Source organism: Rattus norvegicus, chromosome 2 (genome assembly GCF_021556685.1).
Source record: "Rattus norvegicus strain SHRSP/BbbUtx chromosome 2, alternate assembly SHRSP_T2T, whole genome shotgun sequence".
Taxonomy (NCBI): Eukaryota; Metazoa; Chordata; class Mammalia; order Rodentia; family Muridae; genus Rattus; species Rattus norvegicus.
The window spans coordinates 185734079-185754516 of NC_141535.1; the positions used below are offsets into that span (position 1 = coordinate 185734079).

Consider the following 20438-nt stretch of genomic DNA (forward strand, 5'->3'; position numbering starts at 1 on the left):
AATGGCCGCGAGGTTCAAATATACCGTATTGAGTTCCATTTTGCTGAGCACTTACTGTTCACACAGAAGGCCTAGGGTAAACTGGCCACGGCTTGATTCCACACCATCCATTGGCAGTAAATGGGGAAGCTGCTACTCTTGCGTGACCTGGGGCCAGAGAAGTGGAGGAGGGGCATTCCTTGGGGTAGTGAGCCCGCAAGGGTAGGGCTGGCACTCCTGACTAGCACTTGGGACCTCCTCCCATCAGCCCCCATTATGCAGCTCAGTTTCCCTTCCTCTCACTCATGACAGTCACTACTTTCTCACCAAACTGTCCTCAGATCTGATGCTTTCTCCCTCCTCCTCCTATCAAAAGCCTTCCCTAGCTTTTGGTTTTTAGTCCATTAGTTTCTTCAGACCTCAGGATTTTACTCTTCTTAAACTAAGCAATTATACATTGTTAGAGGTGTTACCTAAGTAATAGTACTTTTCATGTTCAGATCCATATCTTTTTTCCCCCCACTAAGAAGCAGCTATGGGCATCTCCACAGATGGTCAACAGCATGAGAATTCCCATGATGCTCCAGAACATCCATCTGGAGAGCAACCATCAGCAGCACATCACCAAGAAAGCCTAATAAATGCCAACTAGATATAGTCCCCATGCAGAAAATAAGTATGTATTCATAATCTAGGAAAGCATTCTTAATGTACAGTAGCTTAACATTAGCAATTCATCGCCCTTTCTTTTTTAAAGGAGCTCAAGCAAGTACCCGGAAACAGCAGCCAGAGCTTGATACCCCTGAATACGCTTGAATTTGGCTTGCTTCCCAGGGCTCACCCAGTCACGGGGCAGAGTGACTTAGTCATTCATTCCTGGGCCTCTCCTCATCGCCTTGGCTAATGTGCTAGCAGACTTAATTATTTGTTTCCTCCAAGTCTGGGGGTGTGTCACCTGCAAGGTGGAGATGGGGCTGACCCATCCGGTTGGCATTCCAATCAGGTAAGGCAGCCCTCAACTCTCCTCACAGCCTAAGGAACTGGCTTCTCTTCTTTATCAACCTGTTGGCCTCTTCTGGCCTGAAGAAGCCATTCTAATATCCTCAGGGGATTTATCAGGACCTGAATAAGAACACACCCAACTCTGCCAAGGGCTCTTCAGTTAATGTCCTGTCACAGCTCATCCAGGGATTGTGCTCAGCACTAATTGTCAGCTGATAAGTCTTATAGGCCATAAGGCAGTTTGATCTTGGGCCCATGCAGGGCAGAGATGTTCCTCTCAGGGATTTCCTAATGACTGATCCTAGGAAGTCTTTACAAGTGCACAAAGGTGCTCTGGCACTGCTCACCGGCAAATTCCTCTTTTGGTACATTTGTTCATCACTCATTATCTTTTTTTTTTTTTTTTTTTTTTTTGATTTTTTTTTTTTTTTATTAACTTGAGTATTTCTTTTTTTTTTTTTTTGGTTCTTTTTTTTCGGAGCTGGGGATCGAACCCAGGGCCTTGCGCTTCCTAGGTAAGCGCTCTACCACTGAGCTAAATCCCCAGCCCCTTGAGTATTTCTTATATACATTTCGAGTGTTATTCCCTTTCCCGGTTTCCGGGCAAACATCCCCCTCCCCCCTCCCCTTCCTTATGGGTGTTCCCCTCCCAACCCTCCCCCCATTGCCGCCCTCCCCCCATAGACTAGTTCACTGTGGGTTCAGTCTTAGCAGGACCCAGGGCTTCCCCTTCTCATTATCTTTAAATCAATTAAATAGTTAACTATGAACCAAGACACGGACAATCTGAAGCAGTTGTCAAATTCCGACTGACCAGTGAAGACATTTATAGTTTGGAGCTTTAAAGGGAGTGTTAGAGTTTATACCTTGAGCCCTATATAGAACACATCTCAGTAGGGGAGGAAGTTGAAAGTTATCACAGTGGTGTGTGCTGAGGTCACATCAGGCTGGCTCTTTCCCCAACCCCTTATTCAGTAAAATGTGTGCAGGACATTGTCGGTGCACACATTAGTCGTGGAAATCAACAAGTGCCTTTTCCCCCTCTGGAGAGTGAGTTGTTAATGCTCACCAGCACATATGGGTGGAGAAGGAAGAGGAACACAGGGGTAGGGATGGAGATTAATAAAACTGCTATGTCCTGGAGTTAAAACCAGACTGAGGTCAGCTGCATAGGAGCTTACAATGGAGACTAAGAGATTCTGCATTTCTTTAGAATACCAAAGAACTAATGTCATCTTACCAGTTAAGATGCTTTAAGTTTTAAGTCATAGAAACTTAATTCAAATGGCTTAGGCAGTAAGTAAGATGTATTAGCTTATGTAACAAAAACTTCTAGAAGAGCCACACCAGGGTTGGTTAAATCAGTCATTTACTAAAGGCCCAGATTCTTTTAATTGCTTTTTCTCTGCTACCTTTTGAGTATCAAGCCAGTCTTGCAATGAGCACAACAGTTCAAAAGACAATATTCAAATAGCAGGAAAAAAAAATACTTTCTTCATGTTTTTTTGTAAGAACACTCCCCACCCAATACCCCAAAAAAGCCTCCAGCAGATTTCTTTGCATTTCATATTGGTCAGAATTCAACTCCCTGTCTAAACAAAGACAAACAGAGGGTAATGGAGTTTCGTGATTGTCTGTTGGTGTTTGGCCAACAACTTCCCTTACCCGCTCACCAGGACCAGCCTCCTCCCCTTACCCCCTCCCCAGAAACAGCCTCCTCTGAAGTTCAGAGTCATATGGAGAAGGATTACTGTTGAGTGCACCCAAGGCTTTCTTAGCAAAGAGGAAAGAGACAGACATGAGTTAAGAGTCCTGATCTGCTTTATGTTGCCATGGTAAACATCATGACAAAAAGCAACTTGGAAAGGAAGATTTATTTTATCCTATAGACTATAGTAGTCAGTCCTCGAAAGAATTCAGGGCGTGGACTCAAGCAGGAACCGGAAGGCAGGAACCGAGACAGGCTGCAGAGGAGTGCGGAGGAGTGCGGCTTACTGGCTTACTCTTGTTTCTGCTCAGTTCAGCTTCCTTATACAGCCCAGGTCCATCTGCACAGGGATGGCCTATTACGGGGGGGCTAGGTCCTCCTCTGTCAATTAGTAGTAACAAAGAAACATAAACATCCATCCCACAGGTATGCACAGAGCCCAGTCTGGTGGAGACGAAGCCTCATTTGACGTTGCAGCTTCCCAGGGTCTGTCAAATTGACAGCCAAGAATAGCTACGTGTGTTGGTGTCATTTTGGTAAGGAGGGATCGCTGGAGTACTGGAGTGTCAGTATCAGGAGGTATGATCTAGCAAGGGTATATGAGCAGACTGCACGCTTCTAGCCTCCTTGGGAACCAGGTACATGGTGCATAGATATACATGTTATACAGGGAATACCCCATATATGTAAAACAATCCCTTAAAATTAAGACAAAATCCCCAATGTGACATACATGTGTCCAACACTTTAGAAATCCTCTTATGACCCTTTAATTTTTCTCCTCCCTTAATAGGTGACCATGGCCTTTTGTGTATTTTTGGCTGTTCTAGAATTTGAGTTTTATAGAAATGCCTTTTTTTCCTTGACAATTTGTGTGTGTGAGTGTGTGTAAGTGTGAGTGTGAGTGTGTGTGTGTGTGTGTGTGTGTGTGTGTGTGTGCCGGGTATCAAATCCAGGTCCTTGTGTAAGGGTTCTACAATTGAGCAAACATCAATAGTCAAAAGTTTTTGAAGGGCTAGAGAGATGGATCAGTAGGTAACAGCACTTGTTGTTCTTGCAGGAGACCCAGGTTCAGTTCTTAGCACTATGTGACTCTCAACCATCTGTAACTCCAGTTCCAGGGGATCTGACACTCTTCTTCTGGCCTCCATGGACAGTGCACACACATGGTACACATATATGCAGGGAGAATACTTAAATACATAAATTAAGATATGTCTTAAATAAAAAGGTAGCTTATTTATGTTTTTATAAGAATTCTGTGTGTGTGTGTGTGTGTGTGTGTGTGTGTGTGTGTGTATTTTATTGTGGTCATTTGAAAAATTTTCATTTACTGGCTACCAAAAAGGAGGTTGTTATGTACATTTATATATAAGCTTTTCATAGACATATTTTCCTTTCTAGTGGATAAATACTGAGGAATAGAATTTCTGGGTTAGGGGATAGGAATGGCTTTAGCTTAGAAAAAGCCCTGAATATTTTTAAAATATATATTATATATATTATATGTATTATATATATATATATATATATATATATATATATATATATGTTTACAGATGGATTTATGGTCTTCAGCCCCAAGCATTCTGAGTTAGTCTGACACTCCTAAGCATGTACAGTACATAGTTTTAAAGGTGTCCTAGAAACACTGCTCTAAATTATAGTCCTAGTGGTAGAAAGGAAGTTATTTTAGTTTGGTTTTCTTTTCTACCACAAAAACATATAAATGCAAATAATTTCTCCTTTTTTCCTTTCTGGTTAGTTGCAAAACAGCTTTCTCTGAATATTTCCCCTGCACCGTACCCATCGGCCTAGTGTTGAGTCTCCTTGGAGCAGCGTTGGTGAAACTCGAATTAAAGCTCCTGGAGCTTCTTGAAGCTTAGAATCACTAAGACAAGGAAACAAAAACAGTTGCCAGGGTGGAACAGTGAGTGGAGCGGCAGATGAGGGGCGTGGCCTGTGTACACTGCTGGGGTTTCCTTTGATGCTTGTCCATTCTTTCCTTACTATTCTATCTCGTAAGAAGACAAAAAGGCTCAGCTATACTCAGGTTGCTGTGACTGTTTACTAGCGGGTGGTAGCTTTCCCAGCATTGGACACTGACAGTGTCTACACACGGCAAGAGAAGTGGTTCCTAGTTTATAGGCAAAGAAACTGACAGCATAGGCATGGGAAGGGAGTCACTTAATGGATTAGGGACTGGCTGAGCTGGGATCAGAACCCAGGTGGCCTGGCTTCCAGCCCAGCTGACCACACTGCTACCCACACAGACAGAGCTGGCCAAAGACAAGTAGCCCATTGAGCAATTACACAAACAACAATGCCTGACGGATGGTCAGAGTAAGGAACAGGCACAGAGCAACTGCAACCCCATCACTTCCTGATCCCTAAATTTCCAGGCAGGCCTACAATGTACAGTCGCTTAAATGGCTTTGACCAGCAACCTAGCTCAGCTTTCGAATGTGGACCGCATTTTGTGGTCACTGCCACAAAAAACATCTGTCTATACCCAAGGTAGGGAGCACCTCTGAGCTCCATACCTGGTCCAAAGGAGTCTGTGAGAGGGTGTAAGCATAGTTAATTGATGAGTGTGACCTTGGCCTGGAGGCCTTGGTGAAAACAGCTCTCAGTTTTGCATAGTTCTGCCTTCCCACCTCAGACTTAGCTAACAGGGTCTAGTATGATCTATGGAATTCAGTGAGATCAAATCCCATCCTCTTCTCAAAATTGTCCCTAAATAGTAGCTATAACTAGTATTCCCTGACTCTTTTTTTTTTCTTTTTTCTTTTTTTTCAGAGCTGGGGACCGAACCCAGGGCCTTGCGCTTGCTAGGCAAGTGCTCTACCGCTGAGCTAAATCCCCAACCTCTCCCTGACTCTTTTAAACTCTGGCCAAATGGCTCTGCTTGTTAAGTTGTATTGTAAGTTCTGGTATGTTCTATGCCAGTACTGGTTGCTCTGCCTGGCTGAGGTATGTATACATGGCCTTAAGTTCAGCCCTAAACTCTCAACTCTAAACTTAAGGGTATTCTTCAAGAGATAAGGCGGTCCGTGGGTTTCCTGTTTCAGGTGTCAGTTTCCTAGGTTGGATAATTCTGTTGTCCTTTCTCTTTAGAAACCAAAAGCCTCAGAGAATAGAGAGGAAAATGAAAAGCCAACTGTATTATGTGTTTTCACATAAACCCAGTGGACATAACCTTGATAACAAACACTGCCTTGAATGTGTGGACTGGGCACCATGATGTTAGGGGTCTGGATTCAAATTTAGGATTCATTTGGTTAGAGTATGGTATAGGCTGGGTCCACTTTGTGTTTGACTTGACGTGGTTCTTCTAGAAGCAGGCCATATTCTTTTACAAATATGAAGGTTGAGATGGCTTGTTCGTGTGCTCCTAGGCACAGCTCATAGGAACCTACATGACATATATGTTCCTTTTGCTTTATATAAACTACTCCAGTGAATTTTATTAATATTAAAATGTTAGGTTGCTGATGCTTGGGGTTTATATCTTGTTGAGTTTTCTATTTCCAGTATTATGGAATACAGTGCCTTTACATAGTAGAGCTTCGATAAGTACAGGCGTTGAATTATGCTGTAATGTTGTAAAAACACATTAACAATGAAAAGTACTAAAAAACTTTTACTGACTGTGGCAGGGATGTCACCAGGGAGTCATTGTTATGCAAGTAAATACAGAAAAGGGTAGGCTCACATCAAGAGTGAAAGAACAAGGGGAATGCATAACTGGGTGGGACTGGTTTGTAAGAAGCGATGTTCAATTCACTCTGGTTGGTCCAGGATTGCGTGGAGTAACTAGAATTTCAACCTTCTTCTCAAGTATTTTTATCCTTCTCACCTTTCGAAAGCTACTCCGCTGGTTTCCATTTCTTCCCTTAGGGCTGGCGCCAACTGATGCGACCCCAAAGTCTTAACAGTCCATGCCGAGCTCCCAGCTCCCGCTCAAAAGTGCTTCAGCCTAGGGGATCGGGGATGGGAGCCAAGAACGCGCGGGGTCACGCGCCGGGCAAGCGCCAAACCGGCCACAACCCCAAAGCGGTCCTGAGGGCGGGGCTGCTGCGGGGAGGGGAGGGGCGGGGCGGGGCGGGACGGGGCGGGGCGGGGCTGGCCGCGCCGGGCGGGAGGAGGCCCGGGGGCGGCTAGGGTGTCACCGCCAACCCGCTCCGGCCGGAAACGGGCGCTTGTTTCCGGCCGGACGGCCAAAAGCCACCGATCCTGAACCAGCCGCTGGAGTCGGAGTGGCGACCCGGTGTGGAGCCGGCGGAAAGCCATTGGGAAGAGGCCAGCTCCGGTCAGTCCCGGCTTGGCTCCAGCTCCATCTCCTGTGGAGAGCAACAGCCGCGGTCGCAGTGTCCGCCTCCGCCTCCATCGTCGTCGGGGGAGGGGCCGCTCGGACCCCGGGGTCACTGCCGAGGAATGAGGCGAGGCGGCCGGGCCCCGCGCTCCGCCCCGGCCTAAAGCCTTGCCCTGAGAGTCGCGAGGGTAACGGAGCCCCCAGCCCTGACACCCTCCCCATTTTCCCCCGCCCCTCCCGCCTCTCCAGCGCCCCAAACTCTGCGTCGTCGAGCTCCACTGCCCCCTCTTTCTGACCAGACTTCACCTGAAGCCATCTCCCCTGAGTACCCGCTCTTCGCCTCGCCGCTCCCTGCTTGGTCCCCACCTTACCCCTTCGCACCTATCTTTCACCTGCGTCCCGCGCTCCCAGCCCTAGCGGGCGGTTCTTGTCCTTTCCCGAGCTGTGCTGGGCAGTTTGGATGGTCCCCTCTTGTCAGATAGACTTTGGGAGAGGGATGGCGGAGTTTTAGGGAGGTCTAGATGCAGCCGCTGGCCCACCTCTAACCAGTAGGATAAAGTTCTTTTAAAGTCACTATAAAAGTAAAAAGAAAAGACAAGTTTGTTCTTAACGATAGCCAAAGCGAGGTGCGTCCAGTAATGGAGGGAGGGGGGTGGGGAGGGAGAGCACGGGGGGGGGGCGGGAAGAGAGAGAGAGAGAGAGAGAGAGAGAGAGAGAGAGAGAGAGAGAGAGAGAGAGAGAGTGAGAGAGTGAGAGTGTGTCTGACTGAGACAGAGACTGACTCTGTGTGAGTGTAGGTGTAGAAATTCTAGAGCAGGCTTATGGACTTTAGAAAAAAAGAAAAGTTGCTCTGAGCCGATGGAAACTTTAGAAGCTGATGATGAGTAAGCTGGGGGCTGCGTGATCTCACTCTTCTCATAATTACTAGGTTAACGGTGTGGCTCCTGTCGAGATGGAATGGGATTTGTTTACTGGGCCGGCGTATTTTTAGCCTGTCGGCTCACAAGGACCAGCCCTCAGAGTCTGTCTCTGGTGATAGCTCTGGTGATAGAGTGTCTGTCTAACCTAGGTGTCTTTTCTGGGCACAAAACACTTGTAAAAATAGGGAAATTGAGGGAAGCGGACTGGTGAAATTTGATCTAAGAAGTTATCCGCCCCCCCCCCCCAAAAAAAAAAACTTCTTAGGAAATTTTCATGACTGCAAAGCCAGTCACTAACCCGACTTCGGCTTTTGCTTCCTTTGTCTTTTTGTGAATACTACATAGGATGTTTTACTTAAAAGCTGGTAATTTGTCGGTCTTTGGCTTTTCCTACAATATACTTAGGTCTTTTAAGAGGCTGGATCCTTTTGTCTCTCAAAACCTGTTTGAGGTGGATAAGAAAAATAAGAAGTCTTGGTGGTAAGAAGACTCCAAAGGAGTAGCTAATTTCTATTTTAATTTTTTTCTATATTGCATAGCTAAGAGGACATTTAGGAAATGTGTTTCTTAGCAAGTGAGATTCTGTTCCTGAGGGATGGAGAAGTCTGCCAGGGAGAATCAGACTTGTAGTTAAAAGTTGGCGGTTCATAACTTACAAATGAACAAACACATTCTAGGTAAACAATGAGGCATTAATTACATTCTTTGCCCTCATTGTTTTTCAAGCAGGTCTTTTAAGTTTACTAACCTGCTGTGCTAGTCTATTGATATTTTGAGGGCTGAACAGAATGTAAAAGAAAAGAAATTGTTGTTCCTCCATACAGGGCTGAATGGCAGTCTGTTCTAACTTTGTTAGTGAATTGGCGTCTTCAGAGCACCTTCCTAATCCAGGCCGGTTTCTGTGTACTTAGAGATTGCACATGAACACAAATATTAGCTCATGCTCGGCATAATTGAGAAGGTAAATATGCTGAAAACACAGATTCTAAAACCAAAATAGATTTTTCTTTTTCGATTTTTCACTCTTGTTTTGGATTATCAGCACCTTTCTGCCAATCATTATCCATTAACGTGAATAATTTAGAACTGAATAGATGTCTTTTGGACATAACGCTTAAGTAGGAAGTAAAGATGGTAGGTAGTTTCCAAACTACTACTCATTTATTTATTTATTTTTAGTGCTCTGATTTGTCTTATCCCTTTCATTTAGCACCAGGGACTTTCTCTGTGGAGGAGAAAAAAAGCAAAACTTTGTCAAAGGAAAAAGGCTAGGGTGTTGTATAAGGCAGGATGACCAGCAGTGGATTCCAATGAGTTGAATAAGGCAAGGTGACCAATGATTGATGCTCAGTGTTAGGTGTGCTGTGATGGAGTTATGTCACAGATTTGGAAATGTTCTGGAAGTAATAATTGCCTTATCTCTCTTTTCCTCCCCCATCTCCTTCTACCTATTAGTGGAAAATTGGATTTAAAAAAATCACACATATCCTCTTGGAGTCTTGACTGCTAATAGTTGCTTGAATCCATGTGAGTTGGCTGGTGCCAATTGTAGTTATGACATATGGGTAATTTCAGTATCTAACTTCCTTTTGTTGAATTGTGTATGTTATTCCACTGGGTGTGGACTGAAGAGTTTGAATAAACCTAAGAATGAGTGTAGAACAAGCAGCTCAGTATATCTGCTGCTCTTCTCAGTTCTTTGATGACTTTTTAGAAATTTGAGGTACATTGTATGTAGCCAAGTGAGTTATTGTGGAACAATTTAGTATCAAAAATAAATGTTCACTGTGTTATGGGGCCATTATAGTACTTATTAAAGTTTCTGAGCTTCTAAGTCCCTCAAGTATTCTAACAGTGCTGGCTGAGATTATTGGAGAGAGACAGAGAGACTGTGTGTGTGTGTGTGTGTGTGTGTGTGTGTGTGTGTGTGTCTGTCTGTCTGTCTGTCTGTCTGTCTGTCTAAGGAAGTGTTCTTACCACAAACACTTGACCCCACCAAAGGGAAAAATCTTGGCAAATGTGGTCTCAGAAATATATGTCCTTTGGAACCTAAGGACAGTGGAATAGCAGGCTGGAATCTTAGTGCCTGATAAATTCGTACAGTTAAAATGTGTGCAGGGCAGTTTTTTTTTCATGACTTTCTGAATTCAATTGACTTTTTAAAAGATAATAGAAGAGAGAACTAAAAAAAAAAATTCTTGCTGAATAATGATTGAACACTCCTCTGGATAAAGCTCCCGTGTCTGGGGAGACAGAAAGATGTAAAAATATGTCTTTCCCCTTGGAGTAGGGGATGAGGGATAGGGAAGCTGCACATGGGGTGTGGAGCAGGGCAGAGGATGACCGTGACATAAATGCAAAGAAGCTTTAGTGTTTAGACTATTTAAATGTAGGAAACTGTCCAAACAAAACCAAGTTTAATGTACTGTACTGGAGTATGTATGGGCTGGAGAAAACTTGAAGTACCAAGGAATTAATGAGATTACACAAAAAGTTTCTGAATTAGTATGTTTTGAAATGGACTTGGGAGGTTATGGGTTAGTCACATAAAAGTAGAGGCTGTGAAATTAGATGCACTTTGATTCTTCTCTTTACGTTGTGACTTTGTCCAGGTCACTTCTCTGCCATTACCTATAAGTATTTACATCAAAGTCAGTGAAAAATTGTTCTCTGTGTTAGCAGTAAGAGAAAAGACTTTCTGAGGGGCTGGGGATGCTGCTTAACCTGCAGAAGTCCCTAAATCTGTTCCCAGCACTGAGCAAGTTGAATGTGGTGGTAGACATATGCAGTCCCTGCTCCTCGGACATAGAGGCAGGAGGGTCGGAATTCATTGCTAGTCTGGGATATGTGAAATCCAGTCTCAAAAGCCCCAAAACAAAGCATTTCCAAATAAAGTATAGGATGTGTAATGTACAGTGACTTGTGGTATGTATGAATGACTAAGTTATGTGTGAGAGTGACTGGAGAGAATGTGGGTTGTTCAAGCCATGGGGAGTAAGAGGGTGGAAGGGATTCAGAGGCCAGCCTGTTTGATGGGGATAGAAGGGTCAATAGAGTCATTGTAGGTCCTTGAACAAAGGGTGGATTTCATGAGAAATATTGAGGCCTTTGGTCCAGGACTCAGGGACAGGAGTCAGGCAGGAACCGGTACATTGTGACTCCACTGCTTCTTTTCTGTACCATTCTGACCCAAAGAGATACAGTCTCCGTGGTAGACATAAGGTCCCGTACAGAAGCTTTTGTATTTGCATACCTTGCTGTCTGAGCTCTGCTTGTCCCTGTTTCATAGTGCACCAGCCTGTGGGAAAATCGCAAGACTATGGCGGGGTTCTACTCAAAAGCTCGTGGTAAGGATGATATGTTTCTGCTAATGTAGAGAGTACTGGCCTAAGAATTCAACACTCTATGAAGGAGTTTATTATTTCAAATGTATTATTTTTAAAGCCAGATTTACTATTTAGGATTATACTGATGTTAAATTTATGTCTCTGAGCCTGTATTACCTGGTAGCTGTGAAAAGACTGTAGGAATAATAACATACAATTATTTTGCTTTAAATATTTGGCTTTAGAAATCCACAAAATTAATAGTCCATTTATGGGTAATTAAAACTAAACTATACTAAGTATCTTAATGTATGCTAATTTGAAAATCTGTGAAGGTTGAATGTGTCCTCTCGGGCTGTCTCCCTCATGCATAAGAACACTTGGTAGATGTCTATATTCTAGCTCGAATGAATCTTCATTCACCGTATCTGGGTGAATCTTACTGCATTATACTGCATTGTTAAAGTTAGCTAGCTAGCTTGCCTGCTTCTGTCTGTGTCTGTCTGTCTGTCTGTCTGTCTGTCTCTTCGAGACAAGATTTCTCTGGATTTACTTTGTAGACCAGACGGAGCTTAAACTCAAGAGATCCTCCTGCTTCTGCCTCTGCCTCTGGAGTGCTGGGACTAAAGGTGTGTGCACCACCAGCCTCTCATAAGTTAGCTTTCTTAAGATCTTGGGTACTGAAAAATCTTCAGATATCCTAAAGGAAATTTTTTTGATAATATGACTAATTAAAAGGGAGGGGGAATGATAAGCCTCCACATGTAAACAGTAAACAAAAGCACACAGCTGTTCACTAGTGACCGTGCCACCCTTATCCCTGCCAGCCCCCACTTTCTAGTAGTCATTACAAAACTCTGATGTCGTGAGCACCATTTATAACTTACCTCCCGACAGGTGCTTATATTTCTGAGTTGGAAACCAGAGGCAGAAAAGACAAGAATCTTTTTTTTTTTTTTTTTATTAACTTGAGTATTTCTTTTTTTTTTTTTATTAACTTGAGTATTTCTTATATACATTTCGAGTGTTATTCCCTTTCCCGGTTTCCGGGCAAACATCCCCCTCCCCCCTCCCCTTCCTTATGGGTGTTCCCCTCACAACCCTCCCCCCATTGCCGCCCTCCCCCCATAGACTAGTTCACTGGGGGTTCAGTTTTAGCAGGACCCAGGGCTTCCCCTTCCACTGGTGCTCTTACTAGGATATTCATTGCTACCTATGGGGTCAGAGTCCAGGGTCAGTCCATGTATAGTCTTTAGGTAGTGGCTTAGTCCCTGGGAGCTCTGGTTGCTTAGCATTGTTGTACATACGGGGTCTCGAGCCCCTTCAAGCTCTTCCAGTTCTTTCTCTGATTCCTTCAACAGGGGACCTATTCTCAGTTCAGTGGTTTGCTGCTGGCATTCGCCTCTGTATTTGCTGTATTCTGGCTGAAAGACAAGAATCTTATCATGTACAGCTCGACTGGGATTATTGTCAACTGTTTTGTTTAGTTATGTCTTATCCCTTAATTTCTTCTAAGAACTAGTTTTGGGTAAGAGGAATTAATTAAACTTGTTTTTATTTTCTGTGAGTTCAGTTCTATGTTAAGTGCTTGAAGGACGGAGATGGGGGGGATGGCAGCTTTGTGCCCTTTAAGATTGTGGGTCCAGTTGCAAGTAAGAGAAATGGGATGGATGTCTGCTGAGCCTCTGTTTACATGCCAGGCATGGTTTTTAAGTGGGAAACTTAAATTCTAATTTAATTTAACTGCACAGACCAGGCCTTATACTATGGATACTTTAGGAAAAGAGTACCCTGGTAATTATGAAAGGTACCACAGAGGGATTACAGAATTTCCAGTGCTTTTAAAGAGTGCATTAGGAAAGGCAGGCATACTGACACCTGCCTGTAATACCCAATCCTAGCACCTGAGAGGCTGGAGAGCAAAGACGGGCATTTCAGATCAGCGTTAGTGGCATGGTGCAGCATCTTAAATGGCAGGTGCCAGTAATGAGAGCACAAACAAAGTCTTGGAAACAGGACAGTAGTCAAAATGTTCTAAAGACATTGACCAGGTTGACCTGAGTAGTGGTGACATTTACGTTGTCTGGGGTTGTGTTTATGGGAACAGGGCAGTCTTTAAAAGGTAGACTAATAAATTTGTGTTAAAAGGTGAAAAACAGGGTCTAGGGAACCCATGAAGGGTTTTATTAGAATGGTGACATGCAAGCTGGCTTGTTGTTGTAAAGGGAAAAGAGATGGCTATCTGGAATCTGTGACGTGAGGAGGCCTGAGAAGAGTCTTGAGGTAGAACACAGAGAAGAGTGGAAATGAGATAGTGAGGGTCGATGACACTAGCGAGGACTGGGTGTGGACATGGTGATGAGTCAGACAGGACCAACCATGTCAGCCCTGTGCTGTAGGAGACATTGACTCACACAGACATATGAAGATTTCCTTATTTTTAAATTTTTAAAAAATTTCATATGTATGTGGAAGTGCCTGCATATATGTCTGTGTACCACACACATGTATCTCCTGGCCAGGTTATGGCACCAAATTCCCTAAAACTAGTTACAGGTGGTTGTGAGCCATCTGATGTGGGTCCTGGGACTTGAACCTTGGTCCTCTGAAAGAGCAGCAAGTGCTCTTAAATGCTTGCCCACCCATATCTGCAGCCTTAGATTTCCTTATTTTCTTCTTTCTTCTTTCCTGTTTATTTGGTTCTGTTTTCTTTTTCTTTTTTTTTTCTTGGATATTTTATATATTTGCATTTCAAGTGTTATCCCCTTTCCCCTTTCTCCCATACTCACTCCCTATTCCCTTGCTTCTATGAGGATGCTCCCACTTGCACCCACCCACTCACACCTTAACGCCCTGGCATTCCCCTACACTGTGGAAACAAGCCTTCACAGGACCAAGGGCTTTTCCTCCTATTGATGCTGAACAAGGCCATCCTCTGCCACATATGTGGCTGGAACCATGGGTCCCTCCATGTGTACTCATTGGTTAGTGGTTTAGTCTCTGGGAGCTCTGGTGGGGTTTGGTTGGTTGATATTGTTGTTCTTCCTATGGAGTTGCAAACCCCTTCAGCTCCTTCAATCTTTTCTCTAACTCCTCCATTGGGGTCCAGTGGTTAGCTGCAAGCATCCTCATCTGTATCAGTAGGGCTCTGGCAGAGCCTCTCAGGTCCCGTCTAGTGTCTTTTGGGTGTCTCCCATCTTACAGACTCTGTCCTAGGCACTAAAGAGATGGAAACAGGTCAGAAAAATGCAAGAAGCATAAGGGTCTAATTCAGCAGTTCTCAACCTATGGGTTACAACCCCTTTAGGGGTTGTATATCTGATATCCTGAATATCAGATATTTATATTACATTCATAACAGCAAGATTACAGTAATGAAGTTAGCAACAAAATAGTTTTGTGTTTGGGCATCACCATAAGAAGGAACTCTATTAAAGGGTCATCACAGCAGTAAGAAGGTTGAGAACCACTGGTCTAGTTGAAAGATAGTATATATAGATGTACTGAAGTGTGATAGATATTGTAATGAAAGTTACGGGGTACAAAGGGGGGGTCCATAGATCAGTTCTGCCTTGGGCATGTAGTGGTAGGACAGAGCCTCCCACAGGAGAGGACGTTGGCCCATGAATGATAAGCTAAGCATATAGCCTACAGGAGACCGAGAGTAGCACACTCTAGCCTGAGAATAGAGCCGGAATAAAGAACCTAAAAGGCATGAAACAGACAGTTTCATGTAGTATCTAAGAAATGGCTGGCAAAGAAGATCAGGCAAGGATGGATCACTGGAGCTTTATCTCCTGTTAGTCTGTCTGTCCATCCGTCCATGCATCCATTTATTTATTGAAATGGAGTTTCACACTGTGACCCAGACAGGCCTGGAAGTTAACTACACACACAGTTCAGACTTGTTTTGAGCTTATAGCTCTTCTGCTAGCCTCCTAAGTGCTCCTAAGGACAGATGTAAACCTCTATGCCTGACCTGTGTTTATTTTGTGGTGCTGAGAATTGAACACAGTGTTTCATGTGCACTAGGCATGTGCTCTACCACAGGAGACCTTTATCTCATAGTGCAGTAAATGGTGAGGTAATAAAGGATTATAAACATATGGGGATAAGTTTCAAATCTAAGAAAGGTTCTTTCAGTGGTGTACAAAGTGTGCTCTAGGTGAACAAGGCAGAGGACCTTGTAGTAATTTCCTACTTAACTTATTGGTGAAGTTTATGGAGTCAGAGAATTGGAGGGACTATGATGCTTTCTTATTAATTTTCAAATAGATTACCTGAGGATTTAATCAGAACCAGAGTAGTTTTGATAGCTCATGTACAATTGAGTTTCCAGTGGCTGGCCTTTGGCAGGTGATTAATAGATGTGAGGTCACCACACTGTTCTCTCTCCTGCCCTATTTCAGTGTTTGTTTACTTCTCCCACCTTGTGTCATGCTAGACCACAGATTGACTTATTACCCTATTCCACTGTCTTTTTAAACCAAAGTGAACAGTGATACTTCCCAAGGTTTGATTGAGAAAATGCTACATTGAAAATACCACTGAGGAAGGGCTTTTGACCTGGGTTAATTAGGTGCCTAGGAGGGAGATGAACAGATGTAGAAGAATTATCAACTGTAATAGTTAGATGTAGAAGGAAGTAAAGGTTTTACTGAGTGTGTAGATCTATTTTTCTTTCCCACTTTATTCCCTTCAAGTTGTTTTCTATTAAACTTATTCGTAAGTTGGGCCAGCAAAACTTTTGTTATTAGGAATAGTCTATGGCTGAGTATGGTGGCCTCCTTCTGTAATTCCAGCACTTAGGGGGCTGAGGCAGGAGTCATCATCCTCTTGTACTCCTCCAGCTAGGTTGGTGGCTCATGCCTGTAATCCCGGTACTTAATAGGCTGAGGTAGAAGGACTTCTGGGTGTTTGAACCCAGCCTGGGTTACATAGTATCAGGACTGTCTGGATTACAGACAGAGTCTCAAAAAACAACAATGACAAACAAACAAAACCTCACACTAAAACAAACAAGCAGAGGTAAATCAGACACTGTACTCATATCTGAACTCTTTCTTCAATTGTGGAAGGAAGTTGGTTTTAATATAAGAGTTGCCTGTTTGTCATTCTTTGCTGGGGAAGAACAGGATCAGATAGAGAACATTTTCAATTTCCTGACTCCCCTGGGGAAGTTAAGACACTGGGAAGTTTGGAAGGATGGATGGGTACCTACTGATGGCCTTCCTCAGATCTTGACTAACTAGCCATTTCCTTCTGTTTTCTGATCTGTCAATGTCTTCCCCAGAGAAGGGCTTGGTTTGGAAGCTGTCCACTTCAGCAGTGCTGCCAATTCCTGATTCTTTCTCAAGTGGGCAAGGGTACATTTTGTTTTTGTTTGTGAGTGCTGGGGGAGGGGAGAAAGGAGGTACAGAAGAGCTACTCACAGTCAATTCTTGTCTGGAATCCTCTGTAGTTGGAAGTTTCCTTTGCTTTGTTTTGGGGGAGATGACTTGGCTCCTCTGGCATTTAAGTTATTTGGGAAGGTGGTTCTCAGTACCCTCAGCTATCTGATTTGGGATGGCAATAAAAACTTCATTCTTAGCCTGTATTGTCAACCACTACTCCCCCTCCTTCTAGACACTTCTTTTGTATACTATATGAAGTGTTTGAGGCTCTTCAGCCTAAAACAAAAGTCACATGTTCCCTTAAAACAGTGATTCTCAACCTGTGGGTCACAGCCCTTTTGGGGGGTGGGGGTCAAATGACCCTTTTACAGGTGTAGCATATCAGATATTTACATTACGATTCATAACAGTAGCAAAATTACAGTTAGGAAGTAGCAACAAAAGAATGTTGTGGTTGGGGGTGAGCACACCATGAAGAACTGTGTAAAGGGTCCCAGCATTCGGAAGGGTGAAAAGCACGGCCTTAAAAGGTTAGGGGATGTAACCTGCTTCTGAGTGTTGTTAGTGCACTTGTTAATAGATCTCATTTCTGGTTTTCCTCTTGCAGTGCTGGGTGTCAACCTGAGGGCCACCTTTGCATGCTAGGCAAGTGCTGTGTCCCCAGCCTGTGATTCTGCCATTGTCCCAACTACCTAGCCCTCTTTTTCCATGTGTTGTTGTTTTGTTTTTTGAGAGAGAGGGTTTTTCTGTGTAGCCCTGGCTGTCCTGGAACTCGATCTGTAGACCTGCTAGCCTAGGCTCACAGAGATCTACCTGCCTGTGCCTCCTGAGTGCTGGGATTAAAGTTGTGTGCTACTACTTTTCAATTTTACCTGATGAGCTATTTTAAACTTTTAGAAAATTTTAGGAAAAAAGCCCCAACAGGTAATTTGAGCTCACAATCCAAATTTAAAGAAGATTAATATTTTATCAGACTTGGTTTAGTATGTCTTGTAATCTTTAAAATATTTTACAAATATAGTTGTCAATCTTTAAGCTTACTTTTTCCTTCCACTACTGATGCATCCCTACCCAACCTTTAAGCTTCAGCGTTTGGTCTTTTTACAGAGGTTTTTCTTGTTCTGTCCTCCAGTCGGATCTGACCGGCTGCCCACTGCCAAGCTGTACTATTCATTGGTATTTGTCATGTGGTGTTTGTGTAGTCTCACACTTTGGCTTACTTATGCATTTGATATACCTCTTCTAAGCATTGTAAGTGCCTTAAAAGCAGGAATAGTCTCTTTTATTTTTGTTTTCTTTGTGGGTTTTACCACAGTAATTAGTACTAAGTAGACATTTAATAATCATTAGTCATGATTAGTGATTAAATGGTCATATTAACAAATAAATAACAGTGTCCATTGCATTAGTAAATTCTTAATTTTAAGTTTTGAGATGGCCCTGTAAAAATAAAGCTTATGAAGAAACATTTTGCAATAAAAACCATATTGAGATAACCATTAAGTACACTCAGGACTAATTTCCTGCAGGGAATGAAAGCATACATACATTCCTTGGAAGTTGAAGCAAGAGTTGATAGGTGATATCATCCAAGTGGTGAAACTCCTGGGAATTGATCCTGGTGCCGTTTGATCCTCCTGTGCGCCTGTGGCCAGCCACACTCACTGCCTATCAGATTCTGCTTCAGTCACCAAGGTCTGACATCCTTGCTAGAGGTGGATATTAAAATTCACCAGCCCCCAACACACACGTGTGTGGGCGTGTGTGTTTATAATCATGTGTCCCACCTTTTTTTTTTTTTTCCTTTTTTCGGAGCTGGGGACCAAACCCAGGGCCTTGCGCTTGCTAGGCAAGTGCTCTACCGCTGAGCTAAATCCCCAACCCCCAGGTGTCCCACCTTTAGCGTCTCACTTTTGCGTTTCTTTTTTTCTCTTCTCTTCTCTTCTCTTCTCTTCTCTTCTCTTCTCTTCTCTTCTCTTCTCTTCTCTTCTCTTTCTCTTTTTCTTTTTCTTTTTCTTTTTGAGATAGGGCATCATTATGTAGCTCATACTGGCCTGGCCTAGAATTCAATCCTCCTGTCTAAGCCTGTCTACTGTGGCAATTGCCACATTACAACATGCGACTTCTTTCTTAAAGTCTTTTGAGACAGGTGTTCTCTGTGTAACCCTGGATGTCCTGTAGACCAGGGTGGTCTTGAACTTGGAGAGCCCACTATCTCTGCCTCAATGGTGGGATTAAAGACTTGTGCCACCACTGCCTGGAAATGGCGGTGGGCAGCTGCTGCTGCTGCTGCTGCGTCGTCGTGGTGTTGTTGTTGTTGTTGTTGTTGTTGTTGTTCTTCTTCTTCTTCTTCTTCTTCTTCTTCTTCTTCTTCTTGTCTTCCTCTTTTTTTTTTTCCTTTTTCTTTTTTTTTGGAGCTGGGGACCGAACCCAGGGCCTTGCGCTTCCTAGGCAAGCGCTCTACCACTGAGCTAAATCCCCAACTCCCTTCCTCTTCTTTTTAATTAAGGAGGGCAGGATGTTTCAAAAGCTACAGATGATTGTTTTAAAATCTTCAAAAACACATTCTGCAGTATAGAGTCCTACTATAACATTGTTTGGGTCTCAGTGATTTGCCCTACGCCCAAGTATGAGATGAAGGTAGGCTGAAATTGTTAATATGCAGATTAAAAAACAGTCAAATATTGATAATTTTATATACGTAAACTTATATGTTTAACATGAAGTTTAATTTCCTCTTTGGGTTCTGAAGCACAATATCATGACATTTTTGAAGTAGATAATACCTAATTCAATTGTATCTCTGAAATGTACTTCTGAATTTTATTTCAACTACTGATCTTTACAGTTATTGTTAGGTCAAAATTTGATGGAGTATCTGTTTTGGATCACATGCATGAGATGTTGAGAAGGTTGTAAGGGATGGTGTGGGGCTAGGGTGGCTTCAGTTATCACCTTCAAAATCAAGATGTTAAAAATTAGAGCTGGGGAAAGAGCTCAATTGGTAACTTGTTTAGCTCTGGCCAGGAAGCCTTTGATGAAAACTTTTGCTATGACTATGTATATGTAATTGATTGTGTTAGGTCTGATAAGTTTATATGTCTTATAAATAACTCTCCCCCACCCATACTTCCTGTTTTAGCTATCTCCATGTCCCCCTTCTCGTCTCAGCAAGGGAGATCTGGAATTGGAGAAAATTGACTTTGGGGAAGGAAGAGGGAAGAAGTTTTAGCCCTAGTTTTAGTCTATTACTTTGTGGTTCCCAGAATAGTCTTAGACTGGGGAGGAAAATGCTCAAGTCAGGGGGAGAGCAAAGAAGCAGGTATTGCAGAATAGGACTGAAGACAGGAGCTTCTTTCCTAAACTCTTCAAAACCTGGTACAGGGTTCTGGGTAAGCTCCAGGCTATATACTAACAGCTTATTGGGTAACATCATATGTAACATGTAGCCGAAAATGTCAGTTTTGTGTTCTGCAGTAGCTGTTTTGTTTTTAAGTCAAGACTATTTTTATTTTAAATGAGTTACTCCTTTTGTGCCTTTTGAATCATTAGCAGCTAACACCAAAGAAAAAGGAGCTTTCTTCTCTGAGGCTTTAGTGTTAGTTGAACTTGATGTTATATGGAGCTAGTCTACTTAGAAGAACAGAGGTACAAACATTGGGAAAGTGTGATGCTGACAAGTGCACATTTTAGGCAGCAAGTTTTTGTTTGCTGTTAAAGCCCTCTGTGAGCATTGGCTTCAGTTTCCTCTAACGGGGAGTAGCTCACCTGTCTGTTGAGCCCATTATTCCTTTG

General features: G+C 43.2%; 1 protein-coding gene and 1 long non-coding RNA gene across 13 annotated transcripts in view; one reads left to right on the forward strand and one right to left on the reverse strand.

Annotated features, from left to right (window-relative positions):
* Positions 1-2534: 2534 nt before the first annotated feature.
* On the reverse strand, positions 2535-7845 carry LOC134485652 (uncharacterized). Of its 3 annotated transcripts, XR_015676571.1 has the most exons (3): positions 7386-7845; positions 6549-7032; positions 2535-3070 (listed from the first exon to the last, which is right to left on the reverse strand). It is a non-coding gene; the product is annotated as an uncharacterized LOC134485652 (long non-coding RNA). The 3 variants fall into 3 exon arrangements; XR_015676572.1 differs by lacking the exon at positions 2535-3070 and having other exon boundaries at positions 6313-7032; positions 7397-7845; XR_015676570.1 differs by lacking the exon at positions 2535-3070 and having other exon boundaries at positions 6313-7032.
* The window catches only part of Otud7b (OTU deubiquitinase 7B), a 60422-nt gene continuing 46902 nt past the window's right edge, over positions 6919-20438 (forward strand). For 3 of the 10 annotated variants that reach the window (XM_087624237.1, XM_087624224.1, XM_087624241.1), the window contains exons 1-2: positions 6922-7192; positions 11214-11271. The gene's annotated coding sequence lies outside the window, so the exon portion shown is untranslated. 10 annotated transcript variants of the gene reach the window in all.